General features: G+C 33.8%; 1 protein-coding gene across 1 annotated transcript in view; it reads left to right on the top strand.

The window, feature by feature from the left end:
• LOC149054621 (polycystin family receptor for egg jelly-like) overlaps nt 1-19135 on the top strand; it is a 266701-nt gene that overhangs the window by 213946 nt on the left and 33620 nt on the right. The window lies entirely within an intron of this gene.

Genomic DNA, 19135 nt, shown 5'->3' with positions numbered 1-19135 from the left:
AATCAAAATTAAAAAACAAGGGGAAGTTGGGGGAAAATAATACTTGACGACTGCTGGTGGCTTGAGATGTTGGTAACCGGTGGATGCGATGAGCTGGCCTCGTGGGCCATCGATACACCTTATACTCGTGATCGTCACGGCCTATCTGCACCGGGTTACGTGGAAAACGGTTGTGAATATTAGCCGCCGGGCCTTCCTCAGCTTAGCCCAGCATGGCGTCGGTGAACATCAATAGAAGAAGAAAAAAAACACAGGAACACCAAATGTTTACCGCGTGGTTTTTGACGTTGACGGATGGATCGGCAGACTTGACCAGTGGGACGTATACAAACAGTCAGTGCTCAGTGGTCGTGAAAAGAGTGTCGAGACGTCGGTAGACGGCTCGGCTTGTCGGCGACCGTTGTCGAAATGTTGATAGAGTGGGACGGGTGCAGTGTCACTTTTTGCGGGGACTTGCAATATTATTGGGCTTCAGACATCTTGTCAGCATGTACCGGCGGACGCGACCGGGTCACCGACAGCGCAGGTAACCACAGCTGCTGAGACTAGTGATGGTAATAATCGAATGATTTCGATATTCGAGATATTATAATAATCGAGTAATTCACTCGATTATTTTAATCGAGAGAATAGTCACTGTTAGTCGCTAGTCACCGAGATATAATAATCGAGAACATGTAATCGAATAGATAAGAATCACTCAAAAAATATTACAAATTTATGGTCGATAATACGGCAGTTTTACTCAAGATCTATAAAATACTTTATACTACTACATCATAAGACATAAATCTTGAGCTTTACTAGCTAAGTACTAGATACTAGATAGTAGATAGCCGTGATAGATTTTCAATAGAAAATATTACAAAAATCATTAATCAATAAAGCCAATAAAAGTATGTATTAAAAACTGAAATACATACTATTTTTTAATGTTTAAATATAATAAAATCTTTATAATGAAACAAAACAAAATAATATTGTAAGAAAAACAACTGACGATTTATTTTGTTTGTACATAATATGTTTAAAAATACTAATAATATTAAATAATTTTTAAATATTTAACGTTTAACCAAAATATATAATTATATGTAACATAATTATTAATTGTAATACTATCTAAAAAAAAACTGTATTTATATGATGTGAACGGGCCGGGAGCGTAAGATAATAATACGCGCGCCCGGTTACCCATCTACTTCGTAGCGCACGCACACACCGACCGACCTGTGTAAATGTGTATACGTGTATATAGCGACTCATGGGAAGTGGACGGGGTCGCCGAGCAAGACCAGTGAGTGCTAGTGTGTGGTGGTGTGTGTAGATGTGTATATTTGTGTGTGTGTGTTCTTAACTGATAAAAGGAGATAGGTAACTCTAAGTAAAAAATGGTAACTCAATTTAAATGCTGATAAATATATAATAAACGGTAATAATGATACTACGGCCCTTTTGGCCCAACAGGTAAAAATGTAGAATATACTAATAATATAGCCCTTGTGGCTCAACAATATAAATATATAATAAATTAAATTGCCGGTTTGGCACAGCCGATAATAAAATAATAACACCAATAGGCAATAATAAGATAATAGGTAAAAATATAAATAATAATAAATAAATAATTAAAACTCACAATTTGTGGAGCGTAGACTGGCCAGCTGCTACCTATGCTAAATAATAATGTACAATTTTTACACACACAATAAACAAAATAATAAAATGCGGCGATTAGCGCCTATATAAAATAATAACAAAATAAAATTAAGGCGATTCGCGCCGTATATACAATATATAATAATAAAAATGTGGCGATCAGCGCACACAAATATAAAAACAATAAGGTGATTCGCGCCTGCACCAATATAATAATTTAATATAATACAAACAAATCGCGTTGATTAGCGCAAACGATTTGCAAAAAATGCAAATATAATACTGACAGTGGCGATTAGCGCCTGCACGAATACAATATATATAAAAGGATGTGGCGATTTGCGCACACATAGAATACACCTAAGTATAAAAAAACAGTGGCGATTTGCGCTCACAAAATACAATTTTTATTGTAGAAACTGCCGACGACGATTTGCGCACGTACGAGCTTTATTTGCGACAACGCTGGAGAGAATACTAATTAATAATATAAAAACGTATGCCTTTGGCTATGGTAATGATATAACATAATTGATAATACTTAGACGGCGGACACGGACGATAAGGCGGTGTTGCACAACATTATTATATAATTCACAAGATACAAATAATTAAACAAAAACAACTTAAAATAACAGCTGGTGCGCGCGAGTGTTTGTGTGTGTGTCGATCGGTGACAGCTAAATAATGCTTATGCGGCGCCAACATGATGAATAATAATAATTTATAAATTATAAAAACAAATGCTTCAGGATAAAACAATAAAAAATAGTAAATACTATTTATTTTAAAATAAAATAAATAAAAAACTGACAATTCTTAGTCTTAACTGTTAAGCATATAAAATTAAAACAAGTATAATCAAAATTCAGGTAGGTATTACTATTTATAAAAGATTTAAATTACTATTTAAAAAAATAATGTAGTTCAAATTTTTTGGCGATAGCCTATTTCGACGATCATTTGTTAGCAATCCAGCTTTCGAAAATACCCGTTCGGAAGGAACTGAAGTCGCCGGTATACAGAGATATTTTTGTTGAAGTTTGTATAATTCAGGCAATATCATCTTGTGCTGTTTCCAAAAATCCAAACTACTTTTTTCTCGATGCAAATTGCGTAACTCTAAGTACTGACGCATCATTAATGTTGCAGAAACATTTGGACATATGGCACTTCTAACTTCTGTCACTTTTTGATCAAAATGATCCCGTAAAGAATAAGAGGACCCTTTTGAAGTTAACGAACCTGGTGTTTTGTTTATATTTTCAATATTATTATAATTTGCGTGATTATTAATAGAAATAATTGATGTAAGCTCGTCGACTAACCATTGCTGAGCATTATTAGCATTATCTTCCAATCCAAATGCAGTTTTTTTAATTTAGGATATAATAAAGTTGATTTTGAAACTATTTTATTTTTTTCTAAAGATCCTAAACGCCTCGAAATAACATCTAATAAACTATTTTGTAGTAAAATACCGGCATCAGTTTTTGGTCTTACTTTTCTAACCGTATATTGAAGGCCTCTCACTAGCGGTATTAGGGGGAAATGGGCCATTCCTAAGCTAAAATGATTAGTATGGACTTAAATAAGCAGATATTTAAATCAACATTTTTTCTCTTGATACATAAACATGGTAGCTATTTAATAAATATTATTTATTTAGTTTACTATTATTATTTTTTTTTGAATTAATTGTTTTCCAAAACGTTAAAATGCGTGGTATTACCCGAGTGGTGGGGTAATGCCACGCACGCTTGGGGAAATTCCGCGCAACGATTTTAACATGAAACCACATATGGTAACTATTATTAAAATAAAAAATAGAAAATAAATTAACTAATTGTTATAAAATCTTTCAAAACTATTTATTTTAAAATACTATAGGTATAGTGGTATATTAAAATAAAAACCAATTCAAGTGTTGAATACTTAAACAATATAAAATAACAAAAAGTTTTAAATAAAAAAAACTTAAACAGTTGAATAATAACCTTATAACAAATTAACATAAAATGTATTCCTTTTAAAAATCTTAAGTGTATAATAAAAGTAAAAATAGGTAAATTAGAATAATATATAGTAATACATATAATAATATTAAAAAACTTAAACATACCTAACCTTTAGGTATAACCTTTAACAATATAAAATGAAACATAATTTTTAAATTAATAAATGTAGAACTTAATTAATAACTTAGTCTTTTTGTTTTAGATAGGAACTTATTGACAAAAATCACAAATATACGAAGCAGGTCTGTCAGTTGAAGTGCATAACGCATGTGCCCAAAGTCCACAATCTCTACAACGATACCATACTTCATTGAGACCAAATTCTCCACAAACTACACATTTTTGTTGGAACTCATTTTCATATGTTTCTTCATCACTTAGAATAGTGTTGAAGTTAAGCTGACGATTACCATCACGTTTAATTTTATTTGATTTTACAGCCGTTATTGATTTTTTTTGATTTTTTTTTTTTAGTTATATTGTGTTTTTTCTTTAATTACTTTTACTTTATTTTGTTTAGAATTTTCTTGTTTCCTTACTAACTTTTCTTGTTTTATTTTTTTTGACATTTCTCGTTTTTCTTTTGCTTGCTCCTATTCTAATTTCATAGGTGTGTCTGTCAACACGATGGATTTACGTTTGCGTGATGTAGAACGTTTAGTCGATGTGGCATTTATTTTTGGTATTGGACATAACTGTTCAATACTTGTATGATAAATACCAGTTGATGTTGATGGGAGATCATTTATTTGAACTATTCCTTTTGTATCATGTATACTTGTTGATTCATCCTGTAAACTTGGAAAATTATAGTCTTCTTCTATTGCCTGTAATTCACGTTCCAAAGAAAAATTTTCTTGTTCGTTCTTATTACCTTGCCGAGTGCAGAGTTGATTTTCAGAAATATCAAGTTCATTTTCTAAATATTCAAAAGTAAACTCTTTTTCTACTTCACGTAATTCTTGTGCAGGTGCAAAGTCATCGGCTGTGAATTTATCAGTGTTCAATGGAAAAATACCGACGCTATTAAATCCCGATAACCCTTTGTCCATTGTAGCTACTTTTGTATAACTTTTATTAAAAAGTGAAGCCAAATTATACATCGTTATTTTTTCATGTGGATGAGCTTTTAAAAACAAGTTACACTCGCGATTAAAGGTAGTCTTAAGAGGTCCAAAAAAAGTTAAGTCGAGTGGTTGCAATTTATGTGAAGTATGTGGTGGTAAAGTTACAATACAAATACCATTTAATCTGAAAAAGTTATAAATTTCAATAGAAATATGACTGGTATGATTATCAAAATATTAACAAAACTGGATCCAGCGTTGTTGATTTGACAACTTTAGCAAAGTGTTCCATCCATTTAAAAAATAGTTCAGTTGTTATCCATCCAAACTTCGAACACTCGTATAAAGAACCAACTGGACCACCTCTACCTAACAATTGACTAACTCTAGCCCTAGGGTATATAAACATAGGTGGGATAAATGAACCCGCAGCATTCATACAACAAACAATTGTAACATTTTTGCCACGTTCCCAGCTGATCATTGACCCCACTTGCTTTTGGCCTTTTGGACCCAAAATCCTTGATGGTTTTTGAACAGTTGTAATTCCCGTTTCGTCAACATTAAAAATTTTAGTACATTTATCATTCAGTTTGAACTTGTCCATTGTTTCCCCTAGGTTTTTATAAAATAATCGTACATTAGTTTCATTGAATGATGAAACTCTGTTTAAACTGGTACCTTCTGGAGTGCGTAAACTTATTTCGGGATTTCTTTTTAGAAATAGTTCTAGCCAGTCATATCCAGCTGATTTTGCTAAGCTGCAAAATCTTTGTTCAATGCCATTTGCAACAGCATATTCATAAGCAAGTCGTCTTAATTCAGTTGGTGTTAAACCATAAAAGTATTTAGATAGTTTTAATACATGTTTCGTTAATTCTTTTTCAACCTCATAAGAAAATATTGGTTTTCTACCAAGTTTAGGTTTACCATAATTTTGATTTTTTAGTCTACCTCGAAGTGTTGATTCTGCAATACTAAAAGTTCGACCAACATCACGAATTTTTCGACCTGAGTTAATGGCAAGTATAGCCGCTTGTAATTGTTCTGATGTCCATTTTGCTTTTTCAGTCTTCCTAGTGTATAGTCTTGGCATTTTAAAACTTGAAATATAAATAACAATTATTTATTTAACATGAATAACAGATAAATATTTAATAAACAATATAGCCAAATAAGTAAAACTACGAATCGGGAAATACTGCGTATTAAAAGTATACGCTCCATTCCCCCGAGTAGGACGCGCAGCATTACCCCAATCGACTTTTGTTATATAATCAATATTCAATGAAATGTGTAAAATAATATTATCTAGTTGACGATATATTAAATAAAGCTGAGAAAATTCTCTACAAAACTATATTTTATTATGTTAAAAAATAATTAATTACATATAACTTACCACGTTACGAAATCCAGTACTTTTATTTAGTTTTTTTTGGAGATTAATGATCGGCTTGATAACTCAGCACATATTGATAATATTATTATAAATATTTTTTCTGTTGATGAGACTAAACAGCTGATTATTTTAAGCCAATCACTGAATTTTAAAATGTACTGTTTTATAAGATATCACACTGCGCGCAGTTACCCAACTCGTGGTATTCCCCCACTTTCTCCCCTACCAAAGATAAAGTTGAGTACTTTTCTTCAGATAATTCTATCGTCAAACTTTCGAAAGGTTTTAAAATTGAGGCACAATCTGTTATTACATCCCATTCGTTTGCAGTTAAGCAATTTGGAGCTCGTCGAAGTGATGACATTGCTGCATATAAAGGATTTTTAATTCGGATGAGCCTTTGTATCATAGTTAAACTCGAGTTCCAACGAGTGCTAACGTCTTATTTCACTTTCAACTCGGGAAGACCCATTTGTTTCTGAAATTCTTTTAATTTTTCTGTTGCAAGATTACTATGTTTAAAATGACCCACTATAGCTCGCCATATTTTTAGAACCATGAGAAACTCTGTATTTTGATTAATAGATTCATTCACACTTAAATTTAAAGTATGTGCAACACAAGGGTGGTGATATTTTAGGAGGTGATCATTTATAGCATATTTTATATTTGCACCATTGTCCGAAACTATAGTTACAATTTTATTTGAAATATTCCAGTCATTAAATATGTTTGAAAGTGCCGAAGCAATGTTTTCCCCGGTATGACTTTCTTTAACTTCTTCAGTCGCAAGAACTGGCGAATACAAACAATCATTAAATATAAAACGGCAAGTTACAGTTATGTACGACCTAGTGGAATCTGATGTCCACATATCCGTAGTGATTGATACATCGTTAACGTTTTCCAACATATATTTTAGTTTTAAATAAATTACATTATATTGATCAGGCAACAGTTTGGTAGTCAAAAATTTTCTGCTCGTATAATGGTTGTAATTTTTTTGTAAATTCTAAAAAGCCAACATTTTCAACTATTGAAAATGGTTGATAATCGGCGGTAATCATTTTTACTAGACATTTGTCAATTTCATTATTTTCTGCAACAGTTAGTTCATTACCTATTTTTTGTTGTACCGTATAATTTAAGTTGACGCGAGCGTTTAGTTAAAGGTTGATTTAAAATTGAAGATTCAGTTTGTGAATTAGAATTTGTAGAAGAAGATTGAAAATTCGATAAGTTATTAATAGACTCAATAGAATACAATTCGGAATCTGAATCGTCTGTTGTAGAAGCAGGAATAGTAAGCGCAGTAGGATGTTTCCGTTTTAAATACTATTTTTAAAAACAAAGATACATAATTATATAATAATTATATAAAATGATACCTATATAATGACTACTATCCAATATAAAAAGAAATTAATAATTAATTTATATTTAGGTACCTACCTTTTAAGTTAGTTGTATTTCCATAGAATTTTAAATCTTTTTTACAAATTTGACAACTAACTGTAGTTTTATCAACGTTTTTTGTAAAATGCTCCCACACCGTGGAACGCTGCTTACTACCTGGTCGCATTTTAAACTTAAAAAAAAAAAAACAGTTGTTTCTTTAATATATTATACAGGATGTCCCAAAGAGATTTGACATTCTGACAAATGAAATAACTTTTCTTATAAACTATAAATTACTATAATTAACTATAATTTACTTAACGAAAATATTGATATTTAAAAATATTGTAAAAAATAAGCCAATTGACTTAAATAAGTGTTTTTACCATATAAATTTTTCTAAAAATCAGATTTACAAATTGGCTATATTGAATATTTCGAAAAAAAATTTTATCAATTGTTAAGTTTTTTATTTTCAGTATTAAAAAATAAAAAATGTATTCTAAAAATGTAGTGCAAGTGTTATAATGTTGTAATTATATTTAAAAGACATTTTTTAAAAATATTGATTAGAACAAAAGTTATTTCATTTGCCAGATCTCTGTGGGACACCCTGTATTATAATTAATCGAGAAAACTGATATTATTTAATTTTTATAACTTACTAGGTCACTAGGAGCCTAAATACGCTGACGATTTAAGCTTAAAATATGAACGATTACCGATAACAAATGTACGATACAACATATACATTAAATTAAAATATAGTATATACCAAAATAATCCATATAATATGTGATCAAAACTATTATTTATAATAGATATAAATAATAATAGAAACCATTTCCTTAACAATATAAAATTGATTATTATTTATTAACCTCGAGTGATAATAATTAATAACGTCCTCCACTCCTCATCAATCGTGCAGACGCCAAAGCTAAATGGCTATTTTGATCCGCCGCCGCACACCACCTGGGTATTTTTAAATATTAGTTATGATAATATTATAATATTAGTGAATTGTAGATTAGTAGATAAAAATGATTACTGGTTCAGCTTTCGTAATACACTAATTCGAATAGCTATACCAACTACCAACCAGGGTTGGGCAAGATAATCAAAAAAAAGTATCATGATACATGATACATGATACTGCTATGTACTGACGTCCCGCTGAGACATCTAAACACGCATATACACGTAGATAGGTATAAGTGACCCTGGGGCGTATGATTTCGCCAACCAATTATATTGTGTAGGACCTCAATAGTTATATCGAAGGCCAAACTTCTAGCCTTTCCAAAATATTACCATAATTGGAATTAAATATACGAAATATTAAATATGAAATCGTAGTCTTGGCAGGCGTATCTAGAGATATGATTAATGTCGTCGGGTTATGGAGATTACGTATCGCGAATAACCAGGATGTGGCCGACCGGCCGCATGGGCGTGGGAAGCTGCGATATTAAAATAATACACGCGTACGCTTTTGCACGACTCGGCCATGGACACATACGTATCTTATCGATAGGAGAGGAAACGCAGAGAGTAGGACTATCTGGACTATATAGGAGAGCCCCGATTAGACCCAATTCAGACGTGAGCCACCAGAGTCAGAACAAGCACCTTCACGCCAGACACCAGTCCAATTTAATTATTCGGACTTAGAATATTTTGCAACCAAATCATTTTGTGAAGTAAAAGTGTTTTATTTACATAGTAATCAAATAAATATCTAATAAATTAATCACAAATTAAGTTGTTATACTTATTACACCCAATCCATCTACCTCAACACCAGTCGTTTGTCCTCCTGTATGCTGGGACGCTACAATACATGCATTTAGTGTATCAAGATAAAAGATACATTGTGAATGTAGAAAAGATACAAGATACATGTATCAAAGATACTTAGATACATAATACTTTTATATTTCCAATCGAATTGTATTTACTATTAAACTTAAAACATCTATACATAATTCACTGTAGTGTCAATTCATAAATACTTATAAAGTCATAATTATATTAAATAATACACAAAGTCAATAAGTAGGTACACATTATACATTTATAACTATTACATCACTATATAATAGAAATACACCAAAATTAATAAGTTACATAAAGTGTGCACATCTTAATTTGTACTTGTATATAGTTCCTCTAAGTCTATAATTGGTTATGGACTTATGGTCAAAAATGAGTATATAAATTTTAGAATTTTAATATTTTGTTCAGTAAAATAATTCATTAAAAAAAAATTAAAAGTCAATAATTATAAAGCAAAAAAATGTGAAAAAATCGTTAACGGCCAGTTAGATACGTATATCGTATATGGGCTACGGATATACGGGCACCTTAATTTAATTTTATGTTTTTCAAATTATCTTACAGCTTTACAAGTTATAAAATCATGTGGTATATTTTTTCGTTATCGTTAATTTTAACTCGATTGCACCTGGACAATTTTTCGTAAAAATACAATCCACGACAAAATTATCTAATATCGAAAATCAAAATGTCTTGGTACTATTCAGTACATATTTTTACAATAAAAGTATCTTGTATCTTGTAACGTCACAGAATTTCAGGCCTTATTATTATTATTAAACCACTGGGTATACCCAATACCTAGAATATCAGCATACCTGTCGGTCAGTGACCGCCCCATTAATATAATATTGCGCCCGCGATTACCACTATGTTATGCAATAACTGATCCCCGACCTCCCCGCCTGCAACAGTGTTCACCGTCGTCACCGTAACATGTCGTCATCGGCTGCCGTCGGCGCCTCTGTCGCGTCCGTCGGTGCGATCGCCGCAGAGCAATTATTTTAATTACCCATATTATTGTAAAATCCCGCAATACGCCTACCCTGACCTTCCCTACTACGACATCAATTGCGACAACAACGGCCAGCGACCGGACACCATTCGCCAGCCATCTTCACTTTTTTTTTTTAAACCAACGTATTCCCGTCAAGACGTAACGAACACCACCGGGCCACTTATTCTGCGGTCCGATCAACCTCGTGATCAATAGTCAACTTATAGTTTTTCGTATTGTCATCCATACTCGTAATGTACGAAATGATGGGCTAAGCGACGACGTCGGGCCCGATGTCGGGCGAAGCCTCCGTTTTTCCAGTGACCGACGCCGATAGGCCATGTCGACCACGTGTCTTGGGGGTCGATGGCCAACTGGCCAGCCTATCTCAGCCGTCGGTCATCCACACTTTCGTCATCCAGCCACAACTCAAGTCATCTTCATTTGTGTAATGTACAAAACTATTTCCCCCAATATTCCTCCCTTTTCATTTTGATTATGTATCACTACAACGTATTTCTATTTATGCTCCATTTTTCCTCATAGGTGCCCCGGTAACCGTCATGCGGAGCCGTGGGTATTTTCCTTTAACACATGTAATAGTATAATGTGTCATACCGACGTATGATGACTATTCCGTGCCGGTAACCGCTTGTCGGAGCCATAGCATTATATTATATACTTATCCCTGTATTTTGTGCATTTTGCCATGTGCATTAAATTATATATCTTTCCTTGTATTTTGTGCATTTTGCCATGTGCATTATATTATATACTTTTCCCTGTATTTTGTGCATTTTGCCATGTGCATTATATTATATTTTATTTATTACAACCATGTAAAATATATCCCCATAGTTATCCTAAGACTTTACGCCTATTATTTTATTAATATAAATTTTTTTGTTTGTTTTCCCCCTTCTAAATAAATCTTTGCCGTTCATTCGCCACTGCGGTGCGGCTCACAGGTCACGAGGAAAGTGTTCCCCTTTGCTCGTGGGTGGTTTTTGTGACTTAAAAAATCATGAAATCTCACAATCTTTTGGCAAAAAAGATACAAGAGACTGGTATAAAATGTATCATTATACATGATACGTGATACTTTAAAATACAAGATACAAGATACAATTTTATCTTTGATACATGTATCTTTGATACTGCCCAACCCTGCTACCAACTACTATAAAGTATTAAGTATAAACTAGCACGAGCACCGGGCGCAAACCCGTTCCCACCGAAGTCGGGAGAGAGTGCGCCCGTACCATTAGCTGAGGCGTGCACGTGCCCTTCGCCACCCTGGTCGAGTCGCGAGCTATCCTCATCGCTTCCCGTTTTTGGTCACGGGCAACCTCCGGTGCATATAGCTCCACCGGTAAGCTGGGTGGGCGCTAAGGAGAATACTCACTCGGCAGCCTTCCCCTAGACCAAGTGTCGGTCTTTTAACCACATAGTAGCTCCCGCTACAACCACTCCGAAACCAAACCGCCGTCGACCGCGCAACGACCGTAGCCGCCACGCGAACGCCGTGTGAGGGCACGGCGTCAATCGCTCAACGCCGCGGGGCTCCCCCACATCCCGAAGTACCATTCTCGCTCCCGTTAGGAAAGCACATCAATGGTGAGATGGGTGGGCCGAGCTTCGTCGGCGTTGTGCCTCAGCTGTGGTCCTCCCGACCATATAAATAATTCGTCTAGCACTATTGATAATAACTTTCCATCAAAACAAAACGACAACTTTGATCGTGCTAATTTTTTTAATGGTCTAGTTTATAAAGATATTATGGCAATTGAAAATAAAGAGTTAAACGTTTATAAAAAATCTGAAGTTCCCGTTACCAAAAATAATATTACTGCTAAAAATACATTATTATCTGATAAGTCACCGACATTATGTCCGTCAGAGTGTACTAGAGATACAACAGATTGGTTACCACCAGGTATGGTGTTGAATAAAAATACTTCATTTACTGTTTCTGATGTTAGTGATAATATTATAACTAATTGTCAAAAACCTAGTTGTTCACGAGAACTTTTCAAAATTCCATCTATAGAATCCGATAAAAAAACTTCAAGTTGTGATTTAGAATGCAATGATGTTGTTATTGTTGATGAACTAACACAGATAGGAAAAAGTGGTTTGAAAAAGCCAAAAATTATTAATAAAAAAATAAAGGAAAAACACAACCGTGTCCATGGTAATGGTAAGAAAGTTCAAAATAACCCTTGCGCTAATTCAAAATGTCCTAACAAGTGTACGAATAAAATAACCGAAGAAGAGAGACAAATTATTTTTTCCAATTTTTGGGGATTAGGTAGTTATGAAAGACAACGGGATTATTTATTATCATCTACCAAAGAAATTGCTATTAAAAGGAAAAGAGTTGAAGGTACTAGTCGCCGTAATGTAACTAGAGAATATTATTTATCGTGCAATAGTGAACCAAAGCGGGTATGTCAACAGTTTTTGTTAAAAACTTTGGATATGACACAAAAATGTTTAACTTATACTCTTTCAAAGCGATCCCCTTCAGGAACTTCGAAAAAAGATGGTCGTGGTTCAAGACGTCCAAAAAATAAAACGTCTGATGATGTTATGGCAAATTTTGATAAATTTATACAGCAGCTCCCAGCGGTACCATCACACTATTGCCGAGCCTCAACGACTAAAAAATATTTACCGTCAGAGTTAGGAAATTGCTCTAGATTATATAAGCTTTACATTGATTTTTGTAAACAAAGTAACGGTACTATCATAAAAAAAACACTTTTCTATCAGCTGTTTAAAGAAAAATATAATATCGGTTTTCATGTCCCTAAAAAGGATAAATGTACTTGGTGTTGTAAAATTGAAAATATTATTATGAGCTGACAACTAAATGAATCCGAAGATACAAAAAATCAACTTCATTTATACGAAAAAGAAGAATGTAATTCTATGTTTTTGTTTGATCAACAGATTTCAAAGTGTAAAGGGAATTTTTTGTGCTCGAGTTTTGATTTACAAAAAGTATTGAGTAGCCCATCAGGTCAAAATATGAATTTGTACTATAGTAGGAAGTTTAGTTCTTATAACTGCACCATTTACGAGTCGGGAACGCAAAATGCTTATGCTTATTTATGGGGAGAAATAAACGGAAAAAGGGGATGTAATGAAATTGTGACATGTATACACAACTATTTAACCGATATAGATATCAAAAAAATATATGAATACGTAGCTTTATATTGTGACTCGTGCACCGGCCAAAACAAAAATCGTGCTATGTTAGCTATGATTTCAAAATCACTCAAAAGTCAATTCACGTACATTAAAGAGATAAAAATCGTTTTTCTATTGCCGGGTCATACTTACATGCCGGTAGATTCAGTGCATGCATCAATCGAACGTTTTGTTAGGGACAAAACTGTTTGGGCATCAAGTGAATGGGCTACACTTATTAGAAACGCACGTATAAATCCTAAGCCTATAGAGGTAAAACAACTTGCTTATTCAGATTTTTATAATTTTAAATATGAAGCTGATAATAGTAATATACTCCCAAAAGTTTTAAAAGATATCGATGGTAATATCATTCAAATTTCAAAAGTTCGTTACTTTGCTTTTTCACGTTTGAATTTGGATAGTGAAGATGATAATTTTCATTCCATAAATATCCATGCATATTTTTCATATTATAATCCTGATTGTGAACCAAAAACATTAAAACTTAAAGGCGGTCAGAACAAGAAAGAATCTCGGTCCACTACAGAAGTCATTGCAAAAAAGTTGTATAAAGAAACCATTGCAATCTCGAAAGAAAAATATAATGATCTTATTAAATTGTGTACATCTGGAATTATTCCTAATGAGTTTCACGAGGAGTATCTGCAAATGAGAAATAGTACAAAAATCCAAGACTGTTTACAAGAAACTGACGAGGAAGATGAAACTGACAGTTTAAAATAAGACTGATAAATTATCAAATTTTATTTACTCATTTCATCATTAAGTATTATAACTTAGTTGGTTACTATTATAATTATATCGATTTGTTTTTAAAAAAGTTGTTTTATTTTATTTTAAGGAAGATTTTACTGTTTTTTTTATGTAATAATTAAATACGTCATGTTATTTTATTTTATTTCGAATACTTTTTACTAAAAAAAAGTTGTTTTATTTTATTTTAAGGAAGATTTTACTGTTTTTTTTAATGTAATAATTAAATACGTCATGTTATTTAATTTTATTTCGAATACTTTTTACTAAAAAGAGATGTTTTATTTTATTTTAAGAAAGATTTTACTGTTTTTTTTTTTATGTAATAATTAAATACGTCATGTTATTTAATTTTATTTTGAATACTTTTTATTGAATTATTAATATTAAATCATATGTTCACGAGTTCAGGCGTAACCAACAATGACCAGGTAAGTTGAGAAACAATGGGCGTAAGCGCCTTTATTATCGTTTATAAGGTAATTTTTACCGTAATTAGCGGTAAATTTCATAGTTGTAAGTAAAATACATTAGAAACATAATCAATTAATAGATTGATACAAGAATTATACTTGTAAGTGATATTTAGATAGAATAGGACAGAAAAATGTATTGTATTTTTATTTTGGCTTTCCTGTAAAATTACGAAAATGTCGTTTACGCCCTTTTTCCCTGTAGCCGTCGATATATCAGCTCCGCCGTTTCCCCAACTGTCTTCGTATATGTGTCATCTGACCTTTTCATGGTCGTCGGGACCGTCTTCACCTTCGAGCCACTTTTTGCCCATTTAAAGGCCTATCCCCAGACATTATCGTTTATGCTGCCAGCAAATTTACGCCATGCAGCCATTTTGGAGAGTCTTAGTTTTGTTAAGTATTGGTTACGTGACCTATACTATATGCCGGCCTATCCGTGTGATTCTTCCCAAGGCGTCTCATCTTGGCCAAGTTTCTTTTCAGGGTCGTCAATTCATCGTTCCACCAGGGCTGCCTACCTGGGCGACTGCCTGTAGTGCGGAAACGTGACATGGACTCAGTCGCCGCTCCCTATATTGCCATTATCAATGTTTGAGTATGCGTGTCGATTGTGGACGTATCAATCGTCGCTTTCAGCCTGATCAAGCTGTTGGTGAACTTGTCCCAGTCAGCTTTTATAGTGTTAAAACGAATTTCTTCTATGTCACGCGCGGCTCTTTCGCCAAGTTTAAGTTCGAAAGATAGGACATTATGGTCACTATCAGTTGCATCAGTGACTGTCCAACTAATTATGCAGTTCTTTATCTGGGGAGTGAGCAATGTCACGTCTATATTGGACGACCCCATGCCTTCTCGATTATATGTTGCCCTATTGTTCGGCCTGTTTGCTACCGTGAGGTCATAGTCCATATCAGTTCTTCCATTAATAGACCCCTACTATTCCTGGTTGGACAGTGCCACAACATGGAGTGACCATTGACGTTTGCTCCAATGAGAGTGCGGGGTTCATCGTACAGGATCGCCCTGAGTTTTTCTATAAAGCCGTGGGTAGGCATGTTATATTTGAAATATGCCGATACTATGATGATCGCCTTGGTATCAGAACTTTGGCTGATTTTTACCGCTATCACATGCTGACTTGAGTGGCAAGCTACCTCAATTGCCCGTATTTTGTTGTTTATTAAATTAGATCGCCGCACCGGCATGTTGTCCGTTGTGGACTTGTCTACAATTTTCGAAGCCCTCGACCTTATTGCCGGCCATAACTGGCTCTTGGATGAGGACTACATCTACTATAGTGTTCGTGCAAAATTCCCTTAGCTGGTGGCAGGCCAGTCTCTGTCTGTTAGCATTGTGCTGTACGATACGTATGACCCTGGTCATTGCTGGCCGAAGTCCGTTCTCCGTATGGCAGAAAGTGACACATGGTCTTTGACTTTGCATGCTTTACTGGTGGATTTGTGCTGCCCATTACAGTTGGCGCACTTCACCGTCTCGATGTCACATTCTCGCGAGTCATGCTCGCCCGAGCAGTTCTTGCACTTCGGTTCAGTAGCAAAGCACTTTATCGCCGTATGGCCGTAGCCCTGGCATCTAAAACACTGCGTGACTGTTGCGTGAGAGCTTTATTCTGCAGCGAGTCATGCCGATAAAGGCTCTTTTGTACATCTGGGGTCGTCTCGGGCACCCAGTGGACAACATCACGGTTCCGTGGACCAGTTCTGTATGAGACGTTTGTATTTCCAATGCCCCGAGGCGACATCAGCCTCTGACAATTTGGGTTCCACGTCATAAATAATAATTCTGGGTAGCCTAAGACCCAGCTCCCTTACATTTCCAACTGACCGTAACACCTCCAACGTGTTATCATCGACCGGTATGATTATCAGGTTATTACGACCCTTAATAGCACTGATTCGGGGGCAATTGGTTTTACCCTTTACGCTCTTCCACACTTCCTTCTTGGTGGTCTCAATGTCTTTGTCGCCAGAACGCACAATTTCAAAGCGCGGGCCTTTCTGCATAGCAGCTTTGCGGTTACCCTTCTTCGACCGAGAGCGTGTCGGGGCTTGGCTACTGATTGACTGCGCGGAAGAGTTGGGAACTCAGCATCGATCGCCTTTTGATTGGAAGGCCCCGGTTTAGCCACTGCTGCCGAGTAAGCAGTCGCAGGTTTTGACTCTTTGATTGCCTTTAGTGACTCGACCTCACCCTTCAACATCTTATTTTCAGCCTTGAGCGCACTAGCTGAGACAGTTTGCCGGACACTATGTTGAAGAGGCGTTGGAGGACAGTGAGTATATAACGTGACTATTGTTCGTCTTAATCGCAACGCGCTATTGTGATAATAAGAATACCATTAAGGTAATGGTCACAGACCGATAGGTATGATGATATAATTATTGTGGGGAAAAGTGTGTTCAATGACTAATGATATTAATGGAGGCCTAAAATTTTGTGACGTTACAACCGAAAATTATTTAAATATATTATCCTCAAATGGGTTTATCTCTCAAATCTGTACGTACACTAGAGAGGTAAATAAAACCAAATCCTGTATTGATCACTTACTTAGTAGAGATGTGCATCTTAATACTGTTGTAATTAAAACCAGTATAATGGATCATTACACAATCATAAGTTGTTTGATAATATCGCCGAATTATATAAAACATAATATAGATAGTAGAACTAATAATACTGCATCATATATAAACTATAATAAAGTATTTCAATTATTATCTATCAACGAATGGACTGGTTTATTTGAAACCAGTAATCTCTCGGCGGCATTAAGTAATTTTAATGGATATATTTTAGATACTGTAAATAACTTTATAGTTTCAAAGCATCATACGGGTACGAAAAATCGTAAGCTAAAACCATGGATAACTAATGGTCTTGTAATATCTATAAAAAATAGAGATAAACTTAATATGAAAACTAAGAGGGATAAAACAAATCTTAAATTAGTGTAAAGCATATAGAAATAAACTAACAACATTAATTCGGAAGGCAAAAGAACAATTTTATATAAATAAAATAGAGAAATGTAAAGGTAATGGATGAGAAATCTGGAAAGTAATTAATGAACTAACATCTAGAAAAGTAATCTCGCATAAGCTTCCAATTAACGATATAATTGAGAATAAATACCCAACATCATCACCAAAAGACTACTTAAATATAGTTAACTGATATTATGCAACAACTGTTAAAAGATTAAATTAAATTTCTCCAATAGTGTAAATAACATACAGTGTAATTTAGGAACAAAAATTAATAATATATCAAATAAACAAAATGTATTTAAATTAAATGCCATTGATAGTAATGAAGTCATAAATACATTAAATAAATTGAATAAAAACTCAGCACCAAGTCCGGATGGTTATACAGCTTGATTTATCAAACAAATAGGAGACAATGTGATCCCACCTGTCGTTCATATAATTAATTTTAGTATAGTCAACGGTTAGTACCTGATGAATTGAAGATGTCTAAAATTGTAACAATACATAAAAGCGGAGATAAACTGATTTTTTAAATTATAGACCCATTTCTTTAGTATTATAGCCAAAATCCTTGAAAAAATAATAAAACACCAACTCTTAGAATATCTAGAAAGTGATAAAATAATATTTAAAGGACAATATGGGTTTAGAAGGAACTTATGAACAGAGGACGCTTTAATAGATTTAACAATTTTTTTACATATCAAGAGGGACAATAAAAAAAAAAATACTAATTTCGTTTCTAGACTTAGAAAAAGCTTTCGATTCAATTAGTAGACAATTATTACTACATAAGTTAAAAGAAATAGGTTTCGATACTATTACCACTATAACTTATTAACCACTATTGGATCCTATTATAGTGACTATTGTTATGTCCAAGATTATGGAGTAACACAAGGAACGTCATTAGGCCCCTTATTATTTTTAATCTATATTAACTATATACCAGCTTCATCATTAAAAGGTAAATTATTCATGTTTGCCGATGATATAGCTCTTATAATACCGAAGAAAACTGGTCAAAATTAATAGAAATTTTCGAAATTGACTTACAACTAGTATATAACTGGATGGAAAAAAACTTATTATCACTTAATGTAAATAAATCAGTATGCATGCCGATAGTTACAAAAAGATCACAGCTTCCAGTTGGAGTGAACTTCATATTACATCAATGTTCCGCAAATAAGACAATCTGTAATTGTGAACCACTTAAAATGGTACAACAATTTAAATATTTAGGAGTCATAATGGATCAGGAGCTGAAATGGTCTGAGCATATAGAAT

The sequence above is a fragment of the Diuraphis noxia genome, unplaced genomic scaffold (genome assembly GCF_037042655.1).
Source record: "Diuraphis noxia isolate RWA-SAM2 unplaced genomic scaffold, SU_Dnox_SAM2 contig0006, whole genome shotgun sequence".
Lineage (NCBI taxonomy): Eukaryota > Metazoa > Arthropoda > Insecta > Hemiptera > Aphididae > Diuraphis > Diuraphis noxia.
This window is presented reverse-complemented; position numbering and strand designations above follow the sequence as displayed.